At 37.2% G+C, this 24,429-nt stretch overlaps 1 protein-coding gene and 1 non-coding gene across 6 annotated transcripts in view; one reads left to right on the top strand and one right to left on the bottom strand.

Annotated features, from left to right (window-relative positions):
* DOCK3 (dedicator of cytokinesis 3) overlaps positions 1-24,429 on the top strand; it is a 589,066-nt gene that overhangs the window by 242,414 nt on the left and 322,223 nt on the right. The window lies entirely within an intron of this gene.
* On the bottom strand, positions 626-729 carry LOC118537038 (small nucleolar RNA U13). The gene has a single exon (XR_004917930.1). It is a non-coding gene; the product is annotated as a small nucleolar RNA U13 (small nucleolar RNA).

The raw sequence follows: 24,429 nt of genomic DNA, 5'->3' as shown, positions 1-24,429 counted from the left end.
TTACTCACTGCTGTAGCCCTAGAAGCTTTCATAAAACAGGTGTTTCCTGAATGAATGAACAAACTTAAGAGTTTCATTGTGAACCTAAAGGTGGGTAAAGGCCAAGAAGTTTTATCAACAGTTTCTTATAGCTACTAAGCTTATAGGTTATGCCATATATGACATGTTTCGCTAAGTCCACAATTAATAAAAAGATTAATAAAAACCCAATCCATATCCTCTGGAAACTTAGAGAGTAGAGGGAGATAGGACACAAAAAAATCTGGCTGAAGTAAGTGACAAGGTTTGGGTTCTGTTATTTCATCAAGATGGAATAAGCACATTCTGTTATACTCCTCTTACTAATTACAACAAAATCCTGGACAAAACCCATAAATCATCTACCAGAAAACTCTGAAAGTAAAGGAAAAGAAGGTGGAGTGACTAGGGACATTTGAACTCAAGGATTGAGTGAGTTCCCTGATTGTTGTTTTTTCTTGCCTCCCATATACTTTGGCCTGGGCTTCTCTCTAGAGAAGCCCACCACCTGGAAATACTAATGGGTGCACACAAAAAGCACCAAAGAAAGCCTTTTCTTTTTAGCCAAAGGATGGCTCAGCAAGACAGAAACCTTCTTTTTCCTTCACATCGGACAGGTAATGTGCAGAGGTTGTAACAAGGTTTGAGTGAGGTACATGTCATACAACGGTGTGAACACTGTATCATAATGCTTATGAACTACAAAAGGATCAAGACAGAAACCTTTTAACCTATCCTTTATGTTCACTAGAGAACATTGCAATAAAAGCTGCACTCCCTTGTACCCTCCCAAACAGGCATTACAATAGTGGAATTGGTGACCAGAACTCCCATCTTACACACCCACTCTTCCCCACACCTGCAGTAACAAGGTGTCCCTCTCCAGTGGAGCCTTAGACCAAACTCTGACTTCTATCCCTCCCCACTACAGTAATGAGACAGTGCCTCTCTTCAGTGGGTCCCTGCAGGAGGATTCTGACTGCAACTTCACCAGCACTTGCAAAGTGGCACCTTCCCCAGCAGAGCCTGTGGGTGGGACTCTGGATTTCACAACTACCCAGTGTTAACAAGGTTATGCCCTTATTTTGCAGAGTTCTGTGGGCAAAACTCTGACTTCCTCCTGTGCTCTGAAGTAAGGAAGAAGCATCCCTCCACAGAGGAGCCTGTGGTTAGAACTCTTGATTTCCACTTCCCTTGTAATAATAAGTGGGTCCCTCTGCAGCTGAGCCCGTAGGCAGGACTGACTCTCACCCTCTCCCCATTAATGAGACAGTGCCCCTCTCTCTAGTACACGATGTGAACAGTACCGTTTTTCATCCTTGCCCTGCTGAAATGAGGCAGTGCTTCTCCCCACCCAAATCCATGCTGAGTATAAGTGAAGTGGAGTTCTGCTATCTAGGTAACACACTAATGGGGGGAAACCATAAGAGCACTGGAAAGACTTTATATACTAAATTGACATTTAAGTCACAGCCCAGAAAAGTAAGCCTAGGATTGCCTTCTGAACTTAAGCAGATTGACCACCTGCTAAAATAGAAGATTTAAACAGGAATCAGAATGTCATAGGATAATACTTAAAATGTCCAGTGTACAGACCAAATTTACTTCACATATGAAAAATCAGGAAAATCTCAACTCTAATAAGATAAGATAATCAATAGATGCCAACTTTGAAATGACGCAGATGTGGGAATCATCAGCAAGGATCTTAAAGCTGTTTTTGTAAAATTCTTCCACCAAGCAATTAGAGACACTCTTGAAACAAATGAAAACATAGGAAACTGCAGCAATAGAAGTAGAAAACATAAATAATCAAATGAAAATTTTAGAAAATATACAGTAACCAAAATTTAAAAATTACTGGGTAGGCTCAATAGCAGAATGGAAAGAACAGAGGAAGGAATTAGTGAACTTAAAGATGGATCAATAGAAATTATCCAATCTGAATAATGGAGCGAAACTAAATGGAAAAGTAAGCTTAGCCTCAGAGACCTGTGGGACAATAACAAAAGATCTAACATTTAGGCATTAGAGTACTAGATGGAAAGGACAGAATGTGGACCTAAAAAAATTTTGAAGAAATAATGGCTTAAAATTCCCAAATTTGGGGGCACCTGGGTGGCTCAGTTCGTTGAGCGACTGCCTTCAGCTCAGGTCATGATCCCAGAGTCCTGGGATTGAGTCCCACATTGGGCTCCCGGCTCAGTGGGGAGCCTGCTTCTCCCTCTGATCCTCTCCCCTCTCATGCTGTTTCTCACTCTTTCTCTCTCTCTCAAATAAATAAATAAATAAAATCTTTAAAAAAAATTCCCCAATTGGCGAAAGACATAAGTCTACAGACTCAAGAAGCTGAGTGAACTCCAAACAGGATAAACCTAAAGAAATCCGTGCACAAATTGTTAAACTTCTGAAAATTAAAGCAAAAGAAAAAATCCTTATATGCACTGTTGTGTTTGTGTATTTAAAGTATATATATGTATATTAAAATTTTTATATATTTTTAAATTCCAAATTAATATACAGTGTTAGATTATTTTCAGGTGTATAAGATAGTGATGCAACAATTCTATACATTACTCAGTGCTTATCATAAGTACACTCTTTTTTTCATGTTTTTAAAAAAATTTCTTTAAATTTTACTCAGCTAACATACAGTGCAATATTGGTTTCTGGAGTAGAACTCATCACTTACATACAACACCTAGTGCTCATCACCACAAGTGCCCTCTTTAATACCCATCACCCATCTAGCCCATCTCCCACCCACCTCCCTCCCTTAACTCTCAGTTTGTTCTCTGTCATTAAGAGTCTCTTATGGCTCTTATTAACACACTGTGAATTGTGCAAGACTGTTGAATCACAGATCTGTACCTCTGAAACAAATAATACAATATATGTTAAAAAAAAAAGGAAGAAAGCAGGAGGGGAAGAATGAAGGGGGGAAATTGGGGGAGAGAACCATGAGAGATGATGGACTCTGAAAAACAAACTGAGGGTTCTAGAGGGGAGGGGGGTGGGAGGATGGGTTAGCCTGGTGATGGGTATTAAAGAGGGCACATTCTGCATGGAGCACTGGGTGTTATACACAAACAATGAATCATGGAACACTACATCTAAAACTAATGATGTAATGTATGATGATTAACAAAACAATAAAAAATTAAAAAAATTAACACACTATTAAATAATCCATGGATCAAAGAGGAAGTCTCAAGAAATAAAAAATATGTTGAATGTAAATCAAAACATAATATATTAAAATGTATGGGATGCAGGGGCGCCTGGGTGGCTCAGTTGGTTAAGCGACTGCCTTCGGCTCAGGTCTTGATTCTGGAGTCCCAGGATCGAGTCCCGCATCGGGCTCCCTGCTCAGCAGGGAGTCTGCTTCTCCCTCTGACCTTCCCCCCTCCCATGTTCTCTCTCTCTCATTCTTGTGCTCTCAAATAAATAAATAAATAAAATCTTTAAAAAAAAATGTGTGGGATGCATTTAAAGCAGTGCTGAGAGGGACATTTATAACATTAAGTGCATATAATAGAAAAAAAAAACATGATGTCAAATCAATAATTTCAGCTCCTACTTCAAGAATCTAAAAAAAAGAAGATAAACCCAAGTAAGCAGAATGCAGGAAAAAATAGAGCAGAAATTAATGAGATTAAAAATAGAAAAACAAGAGAAAAAAATGAAACCCAAAGCCAGTTTTTAAAAATATCAATAAAATTGATGAACATCTACTAAGACTGACAAGGAAAATGGGAGAAAATAGTAATTACCAATATACTGGGACTAAAGAAAGAGATTCACTGTAGATTCCACTGACATTAAAATGGGTAATAAAAGAATACTATAATATGTAAGTGAGAATCTACCTGAATAAAACAAATCCTTGAATCAAAAAATCACCAAAGGGGCGCCTGGGTGGCTCAGTTGTTAAGCATTTGCCTTTGGCTCAGGTCATGATCCCAGGGTCCTGGGATCGAGCCCCACATTGGGCTCCCTGCTATGCAGGAAACTAGCTTCTCCCTCTCCCACTCCCCCCCGCTTGTGTTCCCTCTCTCGCTGTGTCTCTCTCTGTCAAATAAATAAATAAAATCTTAAAAAAAAAAAAAACATTTCAGCAAACTAGGAATAAAGCGGACTTTTTCACCCTGAGAAAGGGCATTTATGAAAGCCTTCAGCAAATGTCATACTTAATGGTGACTGTCTGCTTTGGGGAACAAGGTTGAGGATGTCTGCTTTTAACAGTTTTAACAGTTTTGCTCAGGTTAGTACTGGAAGACTTAACCAGTGCAGTAAGGCAAAAAAAGGGAAGAAGGGACCTACAGATTAGAATGAAGAAAAAAAGCTGGTCCTATTTGCAGACCAGACCTATTTGCAGAAAATACAAATCAAAACTACAGTGAAATATCACCTCACACCAGTCAGAATTGGCTACATAGGAAATCCCAAAGAATCTACAAACAACAAAACCCACTAGAATGTACAAAAGATACTCCTAAAACAATTAAGTTTGCAGTGATAGGATAGCAACTCAAAATACTCTTTTTCTTTCAGTCAGTCAGTTAATTAATTATATTGCCATGTATTAGCAATGGATAATTGGAAACCAAATTTTTAAAACAATACTATTTAGGGGGCGCCTGGGTGGCTCAGATGGTTAAGCGTCTGCCTTCGGCTCAGGTCATGATCCCAGGGTCCTGGGATCGAGTCCCACATCAGGCTCCTGACTCAGCGGGGAGTCTGCTTCTTCCTCTCCCTCTGCCTCTCCCACTGCTCATGCTCTCTCTCTCTCTCTCTCTCTGTATCTCTGTGTCTCAAATGAATAAATAAAATCTTAAAAAAAAAAAAATAAAACAATACTATTTGATTAAAGGCCTAAATATGAGACATGAAACCATAAAAATCCTAGAGAAGAACACAGGCAATTAACCTCTTTGACATTGGCCATAGCAACTTCTTTCTAGATATGTCTCCTGAGACAAGGAAAACAAAAGCAAAAATAAAGTATTGAGATTTCATCAAAATGAGAAGTTTCTGCACAGCAAAGGAAACAATCAACAAAAGGCAACCTATGGATTGGGAGAAGATATTTGCAAATTGCCTATCTGGTAAAGGATTAGTATCCAAAATATATAAAGAACTTATAAAAATCAACACAAAAGATGAGCAGAAGACATGAATAGACATTTTTCTAAAGAAGACGTATAGATGGCCGACAGACACACAAAAAGATGCTCAAAACCCATCACCAGGAAAATACAAGTCAAAACTACAGTGAAATATCACCTCACACCAGTCAGAATGGCTAAAATCAACAACACAAGAAACAAGGATGCAGAGAAAGGGGAACCCTCATTCATTCTTGGTAGGAATGCAAGCTGGTGCAGCCACTCTGCAAAACAGTATGGAGGTTCCTCAAAAAATTAAAAATAGAAGTACCCTATGATCCAGCAATTACACTACTAGGTATTTACCCAAAGGATACAAAAATACTGATTCAAAGGGGTATATGCACCTCGATGTTTATAGCAGCACTATCAACAATAGCCAAACTATGGAGAGAACCCAAATGTCCATTGACTCATGAATGGATAAAGAAGATGTGGTATCTATATACAATGGAATATTACTCAGCAATCAGAAAAATGAAATCTTGCCGTTTGCAATGACATGGATGGAGTTAGAAAGTATTATACTAAGCAAAATAAGTCAGAGAAAGACAAATACCATATGATTTCACTCATATGTGAATTTAAGAAACAAAGCTATAGAGAACAAACTGATGGTTACTGGATGGGAGGTGGGTTGGGGGAATGGGTTAAATAGGTGATGGGGATTAAGGCGTGCACTTGTTGTGATGAGCACCAGGTGTTGTGTGGAAGTGCTGAATCACTAAATTCTACACCTGAAACCAATATTACACTATATGTTACCTAACCTGAATTTAAATATAAACTTGAAAAAAAAGAGAAAAAATAATGGTGTTTTAATACACATTTATTTCTTTTTCAAGTGAGCACAGGCATTCTGGATTTGGTATGGCGGCTCTACAGTCATCAAAGACTCAGGATCAGAAATATTCTGAATAAATTAGAGCTGGTATTTGATGCAATAGCTTAGAACATTTAAAATTTGAAAAATCTTTCAGGTGTGCTTTGAGGCCAGTATACTCACTGATTTTCTAGAGACATGGAAAAACTTGAAAGTGGGAGGCTTGTGTTGGAAAGAGGACAACTGCAAACAATATTTTTAAAAAATATTTTATACCTAAAGTTTGAAATTTCCATGGTAATTTTTAAATTTACCTTCTGATGAATGGAATGTTGGAATGTTGCCTTCCTTTGCTATCTTAACAAATTGCAGTGTTTCTGGTTAAGTCTTTTAAAAGTATTGTTGGGACGCCTGGGTGGCTCAGTCGGTTAAACGGCTGCCTTCGGCTCAGGTCATGATTGAGTCCCGAGAAACAGGCTCCCTGCTCAGAGGGGAGTCTGCTTCTCCTTCTGCCTGCCTGTACCCCTGATTGTGCTTGCTCTCTTTCTCTTTGACAAATAAAAAAAAATCTTAAAAAAATATAAAAGTATTGTTAATATGATAAGTGTCAAATGATTGTTATTCTATTATGAATGTAGGAGGTCAGTCATGTAGCCAGTGAAATTCAAAACAAATGAATACACATCTTCAAATAACTCTTTCTACTGGGAGAGAATAAAAATTTGTTACATTACTAAAATCAGTAAGAGAGCTAAACATTCTCCCTTTGTTTTCCCTACTTAATTTCAAGCCATATAGTTCTTCTTAATCTAACTTTCTAAGAGCAAAGTAACTACCTAGCTGTCCTCTGAGAAAGAGTATACTTAAGAACCAGAATGAATCTAGGTTAACAACTTTTAAAGTCTAATTTATCTGATTTTGAAAACAAAAGAAAAATAAAAGACGAAGAGTAAACTGAGAAACAAGTCTCAACATATGTAACTATAAAGATTAACATCTTTCTGTATATAGAGTACATAAAAATCAATAGGAAAACCAGTAAGAATACCAATAGATAATCAGCAAAGATACAGACAAGCCATTCACAAAACAATACATTAAGGAAATAGTCTTACTAGTAAGAGATGTAAATTAAATCAGTGAGATAATGAGATAACCCTAACCATTCCCAGATATTCTCCTTCAAATTAACAGGCAAGAAAGTGAAATTTATTTTTATTTTTATTTTTTTATTATATTCAGTTAGCCAACATATAGTACATCATTAGTTTTTAATGTAGTATTCAACTATTCATTAGTTTTGTATAACACCCGGTGCTCATCACAACACATGCCCTCCTCAATACTCATCACCCAGTTACCCCATCCCCCCATTCCTCTCCCTTCTGTAACCCGCAGTTTGTTTCCTGGGGTCCAGAGTCTTTTATGGTTTGTCTCCCTCTCTGATCTCTTCCCATTCTGTTTTCCCTCCCTTCCCCTGTGGTCCTCCGCACTATTCCTTATGTTCCACATATGAGAGAAACCATATGATAATTGTCTTTCTCTGCTTGACTTACTTCACTTAGCATAATCCCCTCCAGTTCCATTAAAAAAAAAAAAAAAGGAAGTGAAAATATTTGCTGGTGGATATCAAGTTTTAATTAGCACGTCTGAAAAATAATTTAGTAAAAGCCTTAAAATTCTTCAGACTTTTAAGTAATAAAAGTAATTCTAATTCTGGGAATTTGTTTTAAGATAATAATGTTAAATATGAGAATGGAGTGACTATTTCATAAATATTTACATGGAAGCAGTATTTGCAGTAGCAAAAATAAATTTACTTATCCAAATGTGCCAGCTGTGGTCCAGTTAAGATATAGATGTGTTAGTGCTTACATTACATAGTATATTATATACTATTGTTTAATATAATATATAATATATATTAATGCTTACATTACATAGTATATTACATATTATTATATAATAAAGTGAATTTATGTAGAAATTATATATAAAGTATAATCTCACCTGCATTATGAAAATATATTTGGAAAACACATGAAGAAAATGCACCATAATTTTAATGAGGATTAATTGAGGGGCCAAGATGTTAGATTCTTTTTCTGATCAATTTTAAAAATTTTGAATTGTTAATATATATTATTGTTAGGAAAAAATAAAACTTTCATTGAAATAAATAATAAATGATATCGTGAAATACTACTACCAATGTTAAGTGAAAAAGATATATATACAAGAGATTAAGGTAGGATATTATACTAGTTAATTTGCTATGTTTAGCTTTTATCACAGTATCAGCAAATATATATTAAATTCTAGAGAAAGGGCTTTGGACATGGTCTTAAATCTGAGCCTTTCATCTTCTATGTTAGGCTTCTTATTAAATCATAGATTTATATTACCCATTTATACACAAAAGTTATTTCAGAGAGTTGTTAGAGATGAAATAAAATTGCATATAAAGCTTCAAACACTAAATCAGTGTTGATTATATTATCTTGTTTTTGATATGAATTATGTCTCTCCAGGTATACATAATTGACATCTATTTTCTGATATAGGTGATATTTAGAATGATAGTTTCATCACTTAAGAAGCTTTTCTCTGTAGAGAAATAAATAGACTCAATGAAGTGGACTTCATTTGTATAATGAGGTATAATGGAGTGCTTGGGTAAGAGTGTATGTACACTTGAGCCAGGATAGAAAAACCTCCATCCGTCTGAGGCAGTTAAAACCTTAATTTCCCATTCCAGTGACCTTACTTTGATATGAAAACCATCATTTATGGAAAATGGTGACATCATTACTCATTCCTGTCAAAAACAAGATTGTGAAATCTTAAATATTTATGCTACAAGTACTTTTTAGTTTTTTAAAACAAAAGCACATTAGGAATCACACACGGGGTCGCCTGGGTGGCTCAGTTGGTTAGGTGTCTGCTCAGTTGGTTAGGTGTCCGTTGGTCATGATCCCAGGGTCCTGGGATGGAGCCCCACATGGGCTCTCCGCTCAGTGGGGAGTCTGCTTCTTCCTATCCCTCTGTGCGTGGTCTCTCTCTCTCTCAAAAATAAAAAAAATCTTAAAAAGAAATCATACACAGAAGGTATCTTTCTCTATTTGCCAAGATAAAAATTGAGGTCAATTATTAATAAAACTAGAAAATAAATATATTAGAATTATCTTTATTCTTCATTTTTAGAGTTATCACAGCAATGGAAAAAAGAAAATTTTCCAACAACTAAGAAATCTTCATCAAAAAACTATATAGATGTTTCATTTTATTTTTTTATTTAAATTTATTTATTTATTTATTTATTTTATTATGTTATGTTAGTCACAATACAGTACATCATTAGTTTTTGATGTAGTGTTCCATGATTCATTATTTGCATATAACACCCAGTGCTCAATTAGCCAAGGTAGAGTATGTCATTAGTGTTTGATATAATGTTTCAATGATTCTTTTTTTTTATAATGTTCAATGATTCTTTAGTTTAGTATAATACCCAATGCTCATCATATCACATGCCCTCTTTAATGCCCATCACCCAGTTACTCCATCCCCCCACCCACCTCCCTTTTCACAACCCTCAGTCTGTTTTCCAGAGTCAAAAGTCTCATATGGTTTGTCTCCCTCTCTGATTTCTTCCCATTCAGTATCCCCCCCCACCCTATTGTGCTCTGCACTATCCCTTATGTCCCACATCTGAGTGAAACCATATGATAATTGTGTTTCTCTGACTGACTTACTTCACTTGGCATAATACTCTCCAGTTCCACCCATGTCGATGTAAATGGTAGGTATTCATCCTTTCTGATGGCTGAGTAATATTCCATTGTATATATGGACCACATCTTTTTTATCCATTTGTCTGTTGAAGAGCATCCCAGCTCTTTCCACAGTTTGGCTATTGTGGACCTTGCTGCTATGAACATTGGGGTGCATGTGCTCCTTCTTTTCACTACACCTTTATCTTTGGGGTAAATACCCAGTAATGCAATTGCTGGGTCATAGGGTAGCTCTATTTTTAACATCCTGAGGAACCTCCATATTGTTTTCCAGAGTGGCTGTACCAGTTTGCATTCCCACCAGCAGTGTAAGAAGGTTCCCCTTTCTCCACATCCTCGCCAACATTTGTTGTTACCTGTCTTGTTCTATGAGTGGGTTTAACAACCAATTATACTGTCTGTTAAGGTGACACTTATAGGGGTGCCTGTCTGGCTCAGTCAGTATAGCATATGACTCTTGATCTTAGGGTTGTGAGTTCAAGACTCATGTTGGGCACAGAGCCTACTTAAAAAAAAAAAAGACACTTTTATGAAATAAATATAAAATGATGTGTACTTGCATTAATTTTGGACTATGAATTTTCCCTCAAGTGTATAACTGCAGCATTTCATAATTGTAGCTAAATTGTTTTAGTCATTTATTTGTACTATTTTAGGATGACATGATATTAGAATTTTTGCTTTCACATTAAAAACACATTTATTTGAGTATCTGTAACGAAGTCTACCCTGTAGTTTACTTTTCCTTTGTGATAGAGTATACCTTAACACAGCAATATTTTCATGTTATAGGAAGATAATTAACACACATTTCTAATAGAACATAGAGATTAAAGATATGCTTTATAACAGTTCTACTTTGTATTGAATAAGAAGTTTTTAAATTTTTTTCAGGAATCCCTAAGAAATGAACATTTCCTAGATTTTACTAGAAATAAGGCACAGCTCTCTAAATTCTGCTGTATAATGTCTTTCTAATCTTTGGAAGATTAAATTTGTAAATTGAAGTTGGCATGACATGTTGGGGTCCATGTAAAGAACAGAAGATGTAAAATCCATTTTTATGGTCATCCTAAGAATATTGATTTGCCAAGTTTACAAACATACATTGGTTTCCTTACATCATCATATCTTTTGGGTCCAATGAGAGGAATTCAGCAGAGAAACATTGTATAGTGACTAAGTGCATGGGCTCTGGAGAGATACTCCCTGAGTGCAAATTCTGATGCTACAACTTGGTAGCTGTGTGATTTTGTGCCTCTTAGTTTTCTCCTAGGAGATAATAATGGTGTCTACCTCCTAGGGTTGTGATGTCGCTTAAATGGTATGAAAGTTTAGAATGGTACCTGGCACATTTTTAAGTGCTTGATTAAACGCTTACTCATTATTTCATTTTTGTTGTTATTTAATAGGAATGATATTTACTGTTGTAGGAGTCTGTTCCTAAAGCAAGTCTTCTATCTTCTTTAGTCCTACATTTTTACAAAGATATCCTAGCCTCCATCCCACCTATCCTAAAAATATTAATCTTTAGAAGTGCAAGCTCTTTTTCTTGCTGCCTTTTCAAATATATTTTGTACATAACAAAGTGATAGTTTTAAAAGATTTTCTCTCCAAGTATATTCTGTAAATCAGTGTTTTAATGACTTTTAAGGCTGGTATTTTCTTTTTGTTGTTGTTGTTGTTTTTTTGTTTTTTTAATTTTATTTATTTATTTATTTATTTATTTTTTTTTTTTAAAGATTTTATTTATTTATTTGAGAGAGAGAGAGAGCACAAGAGGGGGGAGCGGGAGAGGGAGAAGCAGACTCCCTGCTGAGCAGGGAGCCCGATGCGGGACTCGATCCCGGGACTCCAGGATCATGACCTGAGCCGAAGGCAGTCGCTTAACCAACTGAGCCACCCAGGCGCCCTTTTTTTAATTTTATTATGTTATGTTAGTCACCATACAATACATCACTGGTTTTTTTTTTTTTTTTTTTAATTTTTTTATTGTTATGTTAATCCCCATACATTACATCATTAGTTTTAGATATAGTGTTCCATGATTCATTGTTTGTGCATAACACCCAGTGCTCCATGCAGAACGTGCCCTCCTCAATACCCATCACCAGGCTAACCCATCCTCCCAACCCCCTCCCCTCTAGAACCCTCAGTTTGTTTTTCAGAGTCCATCGTCTCTCATGGTTCTTCTCCCCCTCCGATTTCCCCCCCTTCATTCTTCCCCTCCTGCTACATTCTTCTTCTTCTTTTTTTCTTTCTTAACATATATTGCATTATTTGTTTCAGAGGTACAGATCTGAGATTCAACAGTCCTGCACAATTCACAGCGCTTACCAGAACACATACCCTCCCCAGTGTCCATCACCCAGTCACCCCATCCCTCCCACCCCATCCCCCACTCCAGCAACCCTCAGTTTGTTTCCTGAGATTAAGAATTCCTCATATCAGTGAGGTCATATGATACATGTCTTTCTCTGTTTGACTTATTTCGCTCAGCATAATACCCTCCAGTTCCATCCACGTCGTTGCAAATGGCAAGATCTTATTCCTTTTGATGGCTGCATAATATTCCATTGTATATATATACCACATCTTCTTTATCCATTCATCTGTTGATGGACATCTTGGCTCTTTCCACAGTTTGGCTATTGTGGACATTGCTCCTATAAACATCGGGGTGCACGTAGCCTTTCGGGTCCCTACTTTTGTATCTTTGGGGTAAATACCCAGTAGTGCAATTGCTGGATCATATGGTAGCTCTATTTTCAACTTTTTGAGGAACCTCCATACTGTTTTCCAGAGTGGCTGCACCAGCTTGCATTCCCACCAACAGTGTAGGAGGGTTCCCCTTTCTCCGCATCCCCGCCAACATCTGTCATTTCCTGACTTGTTAATTTTAGCCATTCTGACTGGTGTGAGGTGCTATCTCATTGAGGTTTTGATTTGGATTTCCCTGATGCCGAGCGATATTGAACACTTTTTCATGTGTCTGTTGGCCATTTGGATGTCTTTTTGGAGAAATGTCTGTTCATGTCTTCTGCCCATTTCTTGATTGGATTCTTTGTTCTTTTGGTGTTGAGTTTGATGAGTTCTTTATAGATTTTGGATACTAGCCCTTTATCTGATATGTCATTTGCAAATATCTTCTCCCATTCTGTCAGTTGTCTTTTGGTTTTGTTGACTGTTTCCTTTGCTTTGCAAAAGCTTTTTATCTTGATGAAGTCCCAATAGTTCATTTTTGCCCTTGCTTCCCTTGCCTTTGGCGATGTTTCTAGGAAGAAGTTGCTGCGGCTGAGGTCGAAGAGGTTGCTGCCTGTGTTCTCCTTTAGGATTTTGATGGACTCCTGTCTCACATTGAGGTCTTTCAACCATTTGGAGTCTATTTTTGTGTGTGGTGTAAGGAAATGGTCCAGTTTCATTCTTCTGCATGTGGCTGTCCAATTTTCCCAACACCATTTGTTGAAGAGACTGTCTTTTTTCCATTGGACATTCTTTCCTGCTTTGTCGAAGATTAGTTGACCATAGAGTTGAGGGTCCATTTCTGGGCTCTCTATTCTGTTCCATTGATCTATATGCCTGTTTTTGTGCCAGTACCATACTGTCTTGATGATGACAGCTTTGTAGTAGAGCTGGAAGTCTGGAATTGTGATGCCGCCAGCTTTGCTTTTCTTTTTCAACATTCCTCTGGCTATGCGGGGTCTTTTCTGGTTCCATACAAATTTTAGGATTATTTGTTCCATTTCTTTGAAGAAAGTGGATGGTATTTTGATGGGGATTGCATTGAATGTGTAGATTGCTCTAGGTAGGATTGACATCTTCACAATATTTGTTCTTCCAATCCATGAGCATGGAACGTTTTTCCATTTCTTTGTGTCTTCCTCAATTTCTTTCATGAGTATTTTATAGTTTTCTGAGTACAGATCCTTTGCCTCTTTGGTTAGATTTATTCCTAGGTATCTTATGGTTTTGGGTGCAATTGTAAATGGGATCGACTCCTTAATTTCTCTTTCTTCTGACTTGTTGTTGGTATATAGGAATGCCACTGACTTCTGTGCATTGATTTTATATCCTGCCACTTGACTGAATTCCTGTATGAGTTCTAGCAGTTTTGGGGTGGAGTCTTTGGGATTTTCCACATAAAGTATCATATCATCTGCAAAGAGTGAGAGTTTGACTTCTTCTTTGCCAATTTGGATGCCTTTGATTTCTTTTTGTTGTCTGATTGCTGTGGCTAGGACTTCCAATACTATGTTGAATAGCAGTGGTGATAGTGGACATCCCTGCCGCGTTCCTGACCTTAGGGGGAAAGCTCTCAGTTTTTCCCCATTGAGAATGATATTCGCTGTAGGTTTTTCATAGATGGCTTTTATGATATTGAGGTATGTACCCTCTATCCCTATACTCTGAAGAGTTTTGATCAAGAAAGGATGCTGTACTTTGTCAAATGCTTTTTCTGCATCTATTGAGAGGATCATGTGATTCTTGTTTTTTCTTTTGTTAATGTATTGTATCACGTTGATTGATTTGCGGATGTTGAACCAACCTTGCAGCCCAGGGATAAATCCGACTTGGTCGTGGTGAATAATCCTTTTAATGTACTGTTGGATCCTATTGGCTAGTATTTTGGTGAGAATTTTTGCATCCATGTTCATCAGGGATATTGGTCTGTAATTCTCCTTTTTGATGGGGTCTTTGTCTGGTTTTGGGATCAAGGTAATGCTGGCCTCATAAAATGAGTTTGGAAGTTTTCCTTCCATTTCTATTTTTTGGAACAGTTTCAGAAGGATAGGTATTAATTCTTCTTGAAATGTTTGGTAGAATTCCCCTGGGAAGCCGCCTGGCCCTGGGCTTTTGTGTTTTGGGAGATTTTTGATGACTGCTTCTATTTCCTTAGTGGTTATAGGTCTGTTCAGGTGTTCTATTTCTTCCTGGTTCAGTTTTGGTAGTTGATACATCTCTAGGAATGCATCCATTACTTCCAGGTTATCTAATTTGTTGGCATAGAGTTGCTCATAATATGTTCTTATAATTGTTTGTATTTCCTTGGTGTTGGTTGTGATTTCTCCTCTTTCATTCATGATTTTGTTGATTTGGGTCATTTCTCTTTTCTTTTTGATAAGTCTGGCCAGGGGCTTATCAATCTTGTTAATTCTTTCAAAGAACCAGCTCCTAGTTTCGTTGATCTGTTCTACTGTTCTTTTGGTTTCTATTTCATTGATTTCTGCTCTGATCTTTATTATTTCTCTTCTCCTGCTGGGTTTAGGCTTTATTTGCTGTTCTTTCTCCAGCTCCTTTAGGTGTAGGGTTAGGTTGTGTACTTGAGACCTTTCTTGTTTCTTGAGAAAGGCTTGTATTGCTATATACTTTCCTCTTAGGACTGCCTTTGCTGTATCCCAAAGATTTTGAATAGTTGTGTTTTCATTTTCATTGGTTTCCATGAATTTTTTTAATTCTTCTTTAATTTCCTGGTTGACCCATTCATTCTTCAGTAGGATGCTCTTTAGCCTCCATGTATTTGAGTTCTTTCTGACTTTCCTCTTGTGATTGAGTTCTAGTTTCAAAGCATTGTGGTCTGAAAATAGGCAGGGGATGATCCCAATCTTCTGGTACCGGTTGAGACCTGATTTATGACCTAGGATGTGATCTATTCTGGAGAATGTTCCATGGGCACTAGAGAAGAATGTGTATTCTGTTGCTTTGGGATGGAATGTTCTGAATATGTCTGTGAAGTCCATTTGGTCCAGTGTGTCATTTAAAGTCTTTATTTCCTTGTTGATCTTTTGCTTAGACGATCTGTCCATTTCAGTGAGGGGGGTGTTAAAGTCCCCCACTATTATTGTATTGTTGTCGATGTGTTTCTTTGCTTTTGTTATTAATTGCCTTATATAATTGGCTGCTCCCATGTTAGGGGCATAGATATTTACAATTGTTAGATCTTCTTGTTGGATAGACCCTTTAACTAGGATATAGTGTCCTTCCTCATCTCTTATTACAGTCTTTGGTTTAAAATCTAATTTGTCTGATATAAGGATTGCCACCCCAGCTTTCTTTTGGTGTCCATTAGCATGGTAAATGGTTTTCCACCCCCTCACTTTCAATCTGGGGGTGTCTTTGGGTCTAAAATGAGTCTCTTGCAGACAGCATATCGATGGGTCTTGTTTTTTAATCCAATCTGATAGCCTGTGTCTTTTGATTGGGGCATTTAGCCCATTTACATTCAGGGTAACTATTGAAAGATAGGAGTTCAGTGCCATTGTATTGCCTGTAAAGTGACTGTTACTGTATATTGTTTGTGTTCCTTTCTGGTCTATGTTGCTTTTAGGCTCTCTCTTTGCTTAGAGGACCCCTTTCAATATTTGTTGTAGGGCTGGTTTCGTGTTTGCAAATTCCTTTAGTTTTTGTTTGTCCTGGAAGCTTTTTATCTCTCCTTCAATTTTCAATGACAGCCTAGCTGGATATAGTATTCTTGGCTGCATATTTTTCTCATTTAGTGCTCTGAATATGTCCTGCCAGTCCTTTCTGGCCTGCCAGGTCTCTGTGGATAAGTCTGTTGCCAATCTAATGTTTCTACCATTGTAGGTTACATATCTCTTCTCCCGAGCTGCTTTCAGGATTTTCTCTTTGTCTCTGAGACTCGTAAGTTTTACTATTAGATGTCGGGGTGTTGACCTATTTTTATTGATTTTGAGAGGGGTTCTCTGTGCTTCCTGGATTTTGATGCCTGTTTCCTTCCCCAAATTAGGGAAGTTCTCTGCTATAATTTGCTCCATTATACCTTCTGCACCTCTCTCTCTTTCTTCTTCTTCTGGGATCCCAATTATTCTAATGTTGTTTCGTCTTATGGTATCGTTTATTTCTCGAATTCTGCCCTCGTGATCCAGTAGTTGTTTATCTCTCTTTTTCTCAGCTTCTTTATTTTCCATCATTTGGTCTTCTATCTCACTGATTCTTTCTTCTGCATCATTTATCCTAGCAGTTAGTGCCCCCATATTTGATTGCACCTCATTAATAGCCTTTTTGATTTCGACTTGGTTCGATTTTAGTTCTTTTACATCTCCAGAAAGGGTTTCTCTAATAACTTCCATGTTTTTTTCAAGCCCAGCTAGTATCTTTAAAGTGATGATTCTGAACTCTAGATCTGACATCGTACTAATGTCCGTATTGAGTAGGTCCCTGGCAGTCGGTACTACCTCTTGTTCTTTTTGTTGAGGTGATTTTTTCCGTCTTGTCATTTTGTGCAGAGGAGAATAGATTAATGAGAGAACAAAATGCTAGCAGGGTAACAACGTCCCCAGAAAATATACTCTAAACAAATCAGAAAAGACCTGAAGCAGTGGGAAAAGAAAGGGAAAGAGAGAAAAAAGAAAAGGAAAGAAAAAAAGAAAAAAGAAAAAGATAAAGATAAAAACAAACAAAAGCAGAACAAAACAAAACAAAACAAAAACAGAATGTGATCAAATATGATCAGGCTGGATTATAGATCAGTGCCACACACTAGATTTTGGGTGTATTTTGGTCTGTTAAAAGAAAGTCCCTCCCAAAATTTTAAAGAAAGAAAAACTTATATATGTACAAAAATAAGGGTTGATATGATGAAGGGATGGAATATGACTGTAAAGATGGAAATTATAAAAAATTTTAAAAAAGGATTTGATAAGTTGTTTGAAAAAAGAAAGAAGAGGATTAAAAAAAAAAAAAAAGAAAGAAAAAAGGGAGAGAATGTGATCAGGCAGGGGAGTAGAAAAAAACCATACACTAGAGATTTAGAGTATATTTTGATCTGTTAGAAGAAACTATCTCAAGATTTTAAAGAGAGAACAACTTATATATATATGCCAAAAATACGGGTAACTACTATGAAGGGATAGAATATGACTTTAAAAATGAAAAATAAAATTTTTTTTTTTAAAAAAGGGATTGATAAGATGTTGGTTGAAAAAGGGAAAAAGAAAAATTCAAAAAAAAAGAAAAAAGGAAAAAAGAAAAAAAGACAGTTAAAAAAAATAATTAACTTTGAAAGACTAAAGAATCATGGTAAAAAAGCCATGAATTCTATGTGCAGTGTTCCCCTAGCGCTGGAGTTCTGCCGTTCTCATTGATCGGTAAACTTGGTCTTGGCTGGCTGTTCTCGCTGATCTTCTGGGGGAGGGGCCTGTTGCCGTGGTTCCCAAATGTCTTTGCCGGAGGCAAAATTGCCCCGCCCTTGCCGGTCCGGGCTAAGTAATCTGCTCGGGTTTGCTCTCCGGAGCTTTTGTTCCCTGCAAGCTTTCCGTACAGCTTTGGAGGCGGAGAGTGAAAATGGCAGCCTCCCAGTCTCTGCCCCGGCGGAGCCGAGAACTCGGGGTCCCGCTCCTCAGCGAGCCCCCAGAGAAAAGCAGTCAGTCACTCCCGTCTCCCCGGTCTCCGGCCGCACTCCGTGCTCACCCGGCCTGTGACCGCGCCTTTCTATCTGGCACCCGACCCCGGGTGGAGTCTCCAAACCCAGCAGATCCCCGCGGTGCACTCCCGCACCTCTCCTCCCGGGGGAAGAAGGTGAGTCTCCCCGGATCTGCCGCTTGTTGGGTCCCTGCTGGAGGAGCTGTGGCCCGACTGTGCCGCGGATCACGGTTTATAGCAACCCCGAGCTGAGAGCCCGCGCCTGGGCTCCGTCTCTGCAGCTGGCTTCCCTGCTCCGATACCTGGGAGCTCTGCCGCACTCAGGCACCCCCGGTCTTTCTGTGACCCCGAGGGTCCTGAGACCACACTGTCCCGCGAGGGTTCCACCCCCCACTTCGCCACCAGAGTGACGTCCCTCAGCGGAGCAGACTTTTAAAAGTTCCGATTTTGTGCTCCGTGGCTCTATCACTTGCCAGAAGCGGCCGTCGGAGGCCCCTCCCCCGCCGTCTATCCTCCCGAATATCGCCTCGGATTCACTTCTCCGCACATCCTACCTTCCAAAAGGTGGTCGCTTTTCTGTTCAGAGAGTTGTTGCTCTTCTTTTCTTTGATCTCCTGTTGAGTTTGTAGGTGTTCAGAATGGTTTGATCCCTATCCAGCTGAATTCCTGAGAGGAGACGAAATCCAGGTCTCCTACTCCTCCGCCATCTTGCTCTACATCACTGGTTTTTGATGTGGTGATCCACGATCCATTGTTTTTGTATAACACCCAGTGCTCCATGCAGTACGTGCCCTCCTTAATACCCATCACCAGGCTAACCAATCCCCCCTCCCCCCTCCCCTCTAAAACCGTTTGTTTCTCAGAGTCCATAGTCTCTCATGGTTCATCTCTCCCTCCAATTCCCCGCCCCCTCATTTTTCCCTTCCTTCTCCTGATGTCCTCCATGCTCTTCCTTATGTTCCACAAATAAGTGAAACCATATGATAATTGACTTTCTCTGCAAGCTGGTATTTTCAATTGAAGATAACTTTTAGTATATTTTATTTTAGCTAGGTTTATAATCTAAAATAATATTTTGGCAGGCATCCTTGTGGCTATCCAGTATCTCCACTCCTCTTTTTCCTTATTAAAAGAGCCCCAAACAGTTTAGATTGGCAGTGTGTACAGCTAAACTACCTACCTTTTTAGACTCCCTTGAAGCTAGGAGAGATGGTGTGATGCATTTCTGGTCATGAGCTATAAGCAGAAGTTTCTACAAAGTGTTTTCTGGAAAAGCCATTGTATTTCCTATAACAAGTGAATTTACTACATCGGTATATGGTGGAGGTGCCATCTTATTACTAGGAGATGGCATTTATGAGGGTAAAAATCACCTTCCAAGGATTGCAGAACACAAAAATAGATGTCTTAGATATTGCTGACACTGTACAATCACTGTAAAAGCCGTAGACTACTTTGGAATTTTTTGTTATGTGAAAAACTAATTCTCTATTTGGTTAAATCCTTTTATCAGGTTTATAAAATGCAGACAAACACAAATCTAATTGATTTATGAGGTATCACTGAAGGAAGAGTGAATTAACTCATTACATGATTGATTACCACTACTTTTAATTCACTAATTTTGTTTTTCTGTAAAACAGTGGACTTGTCTTCATTATTGTCTGTATCTATTGAAATGGAAAGAAAGATATTTTTAAATTGTTTATATACAAATGCATATTTTAAATTTACTTTTTCTTTCAGATTTAAATTTCACTGACGAGTATTTTAATCTTATAATACATAGCTTTTATAGCAGACATATTCAACTTACATTTGTTTGAAAATTTATAGACTCCATGAAGACATGATAACTAAAGAAAAGATAACCTAAGTAGTAGATATTATTTCATTTTATTATACTGCCTTTTTTAATTGGCTAAATTTTCTTTGTGAAGTACATTTTTATTTCAGTATTCTTTTTGAAAGTATTTGCAAAAGAAATGATAAATTAGGTTCCTGGGTTACTTTTATATCATCATTGGGGAATAGTTGTAATAAAATAACATTGGGATAGTTGTATGGAAACAGAATGTTAAAATTGGACTATTTCTGCCTTACATACACTTACATCCTATTTTAAGGCCCAGGACTACTCCCACTACCACCCACATGCAAGATATGCTAAGAAACTGTGAAGCATGTTTGGTTAGCAGTAGGTCAATTTAATGAAATGTGTGTAACATTTGTCTACTAAGAACTATATTACTGAAAGGTTAAAGAAGACCTAAATAAATGGAGCAAGATGTCATGCTTGCGAAGTGGCAGACTCAATTTTGTTAAGATGTCCATTCGCTCCAAAATTAATACATGCATCAACACAGTAAGTAACAAGCAAAATTTCAGCAGGCATTTTTTGGCAGAAATTGATTATGTTTATTCTACAGTATATATATGGAAACATAAATGGCTGGAGTATCCAAAGCAAACTTGAGGAAGAACCAAGTTGGAGGTCTTTGTATATGTGATTTCAAGACTAACTATGAAGTATAGTAATCAAGACAAAAAGTATTGACAAAAGGATAGGCATATACATCAGTGGAATAGAGACCATAACTGACCAGACAGATATAGTCAATTAATTTTTTTCATTATTTATATATTTAAAATGAAGATTGTGTATAATTTAAGGAGTGCAACATGATGATACAATACATACATAGTTGGTGAAATAAGTACTAGAGGCAACCTCATTAACATGTCACCTCCTCTTCACATAGTTATCATTCTTTGTGTGTGATGAGTGTCCCTGAAATGTATTCTCTCAGCATATTTTTAGTCATCAGTGCAGTATTATTAAGTATAGTCATCATGCCTGTATATTAGATCTCTGGATTATTCATCCTATGTAACTGTAACTTTGTACCCTTTCAGCAACATCTCCCATTTCCTCAGCTTTTGATACCACTGATCTACTCTCTGCTTCTGTAAATTATTCTTTTTTTAGATTCTGTATATGTTATATAAAAGTATATTTTAAAAATATGTGTGGGGCCCCTGGGTGGCTCAGTTGTTGGGCATCTGCCTTTGGCTCAGGTCATGATCCCAGGGTCCTGGGATTGAGCCCCGCATCGGGCTCTCTGCTCAGCCTGCTTCTCCCTCTCCCACTCCCCCTGCTTGTGTTCCCTCTCTCGCTGTGTCTCTCTCTCTCTGTCAAATAAATAAAATCTTTAAAAAAATATGTGTGTGTGTGTGTGTATATATTATAATATCTGTGTAATCCTAAATGATATACACTTGTGCAGGTGTTTATATGGTAAAATTACTCTGTACAAACTTTTCTACAACTCCCTTTTTTTATCTCTTAATATGTTTTCACATTTATTCATGTTGTATTTTTTATATTATATTAGTAGTTGTTCATTTCATGATTATATAGTATTCCATATGATTATGCCATATTTATCCATTCAACTGTTGGTTGACATTAAGGTTAACTCCTTTTTTTTTTTTTGCCCATGTTCAAGAGTGAGACTGGTCTATAATTTTCCTTTCTCCAGTGTGGACTTGGTCTGGCTTTGGTATCAAGATTGTACTAACATCATAAAATGAATTGGAGAGTTTTCTCTCTTTTTATTTTCTAAAAATTTTTATGTAAGATTGTGATTACCTGTTTCTTGAATATTTGATAGAACAACCTTTAGGATAGTGTTTTCTTCATGAGATGATTTTTTAAATTACTGATTCTGTTTCTCTAATGATTTTGGAATCATTCAGGATTTTTTGGGTTATTTTTGATTTCTTTGTTCTCGGAATTTTTCTATCTCAAGTTTTTAATGGTAAAGACATAAATTGCCTTTTGCAATAGTTACTTCCTGTTTTCATTCCTAATATTTATTTTTGCCACCTTATTCATCTCACTCAGACTTGCCAGAGGTTTGTCTATTTAATTTTTAAATTTTAAATTTTATTTTTTTTTTTAAGATACATTTATTTGAGAGAGAGAGTGTGAGTGGGGGGAGGGGCAGAGGGAGAGAGAGAATCTTAAGCTGACTCCCCGCTGAGCTTGGAGCCTGACTCTGTCCTGATCTCATGACCCTGAGATCATGACCTGAACCAAAAATCAAGAGTTGGATGCTCAGTTGAGCCACCCAGGAGCTCCTCTATTTTAGTAACCTTTTCAGGTAATCCCTTTTGGTTTTGCTAACCCTCAATTATAGTCTCATTTTCCATTTATTTAATTTGTGTTCTTGTTTTTATTTCCTTCCAACATCTTTTTATGGGTTTAACCAGTTTTTCTTTTTCCAACTTACAAGTTGGACACACAGCTCATTTTTTAAAAATTCTTTCCTTAGACTTGTCTAGCCTGCTATTTAACGAGCCATGAGTTCTTTGATTACATTTGTCAGTTCTAGAAATTCTTTGGTTACTTTTTAGAAGTTTTAATTTTAATTCCAGTTAACATACACTGTTGTATTAGTTTCTGGTGTACAATATAGTAATTCAGCACTTCCATAAATCACCCTGTGCTCATCACAAGTGCACTCCTTAATCCCCATCACCTATTTAACCTATCCACTCCACCTACTTCTCCTCTGGTAACCATTTTGTTCTCTATAATTTAAAGAGTCTGATGGCTAAAATCAGCAACAGCAGAACAACAGATGTTGCTGAGGATGTGGAGAAAAAGGAACACTTGTGCACTGTTGGTGGGAATGCAAACTGGTATGGCCATTGTGGAAAACAGTATGGAGGTTCCTCAGAAAGTTAAAAATAGAACTACCTTATGATCTAGCAATTGCAATGCTAGGTATTTACCCAAAGAATACAAGAACACTAATTCAAAAGGGATGCATGCACCCTGATGTTTATAGAAACATTATTTACAATAGCAAAGATATGGAAGCAGCCCAAGTGTCCATTGATTGATGAATGCATAAAGAAGATGTGGTGTGTGTGTGTGTACACACACATATACATACAGTGGAATATTATTCAGCCATAAAAAAGAATGAAATCTTGCCATTTACGACATGGAGGGAGTAGAGGGTATTGTGCTAAGTGAAATAAGTTAGTTGGAGAAAGACAAATACCTGTGATTTCACTCATATGTGGAATTTAAGAAACAAAACAAGCAAAGGGAAAATAGAGACAAATCAAGAATTCTCTGGTTATTTTTTAAGTCTGCCTGGTTAATTTTTACAGCCTTTTCTTCTTGGTATTTACTGTACCCATTTATTTCTTTAAACATATTGTAGATGCCCATTCAATATTCTGTGTATGATCATTTCAGTCTTCAGTTTTTGTTGTTCTGATTAAGTTGTCTTTTTATTTGCTGACTCTTGCTCATATTTGCTTGTTTTAATCCTGGTTTTGGTGTTTTTTTATTTTGAGCTGATGTTCTTTGGGGCTGTAACTCTAGGAATTCTTTAAAGCTAGGGTTAAAACATTTCTCAGAAAATTTGCATTTGTTTTTGCCAGGTTCTTGGGGTATTACCTATCTGGAAATATGTTAAAATTTAGATTGAGGTTTCTTGGTAGGAATTGCATTAAATGTGTAGATTGCTTTGGGTAGTATAGACATTTTAACAATATTTGTTCTTCCAGTTGATGACCATGGAATGTTTTCCATTTCTTTGTGTCCTCTTCCATTTCTTTCATCAGTGTTTTATAGTTTTTAGAGTACAAATCTTTTACCTCTTTGGTTAGATTTATTCCTGGGTGTCTTACGGTTTTTGGTTTGCTGTAGTGATCAAGACAGTATGATACTGGCACAAAAATAGACACATGGATCAATGGAACAGAATACAAAACCCAGAAAAGAATCAGACTATATGGTCAATTAATCTTTGGCAAAGCAGGAAAAAGTATTCAGTGGGAAAAAGTCTCTTCAACAAATTGTGCTGGGAAAACTGGGCAGCAACATGCAAAAGAATGAAAGCTGACCACTTTCTTACACCATACACAAACTAAATTCAAACTGAATAAAAGACCTAAATGTGAGACAGGAAACCATTAAAATCCTAGAGGAGAACACAGGCAGTAACCTCTTTGACATCAGCCATAGCAACTTCTTTCTAGGTGTGTCTCCTTTGGCAAGGGAAACAAAAGCAAAAATAAACTATTGGGACTTCATCAAAAGAAAAACTTCTGTACAGAGAAGGAGACAATCAACAAAACTAAAAGGCAACCCTTGGAATGCAAGAATTTATTTGCAAATGACATACCTGATAAAGGGTTAGTATCCAAAATATATAAAGAACTT

This window comes from Halichoerus grypus, chromosome 1 (genome assembly GCF_964656455.1).
Source record: "Halichoerus grypus chromosome 1, mHalGry1.hap1.1, whole genome shotgun sequence".
NCBI lineage: Eukaryota > Metazoa > Chordata > Mammalia > Carnivora > Phocidae > Halichoerus > Halichoerus grypus.
The sequence above is the reverse complement of the archived record's forward strand: the minus strand, read 5'-3'. Positions and strand labels throughout refer to the sequence as shown.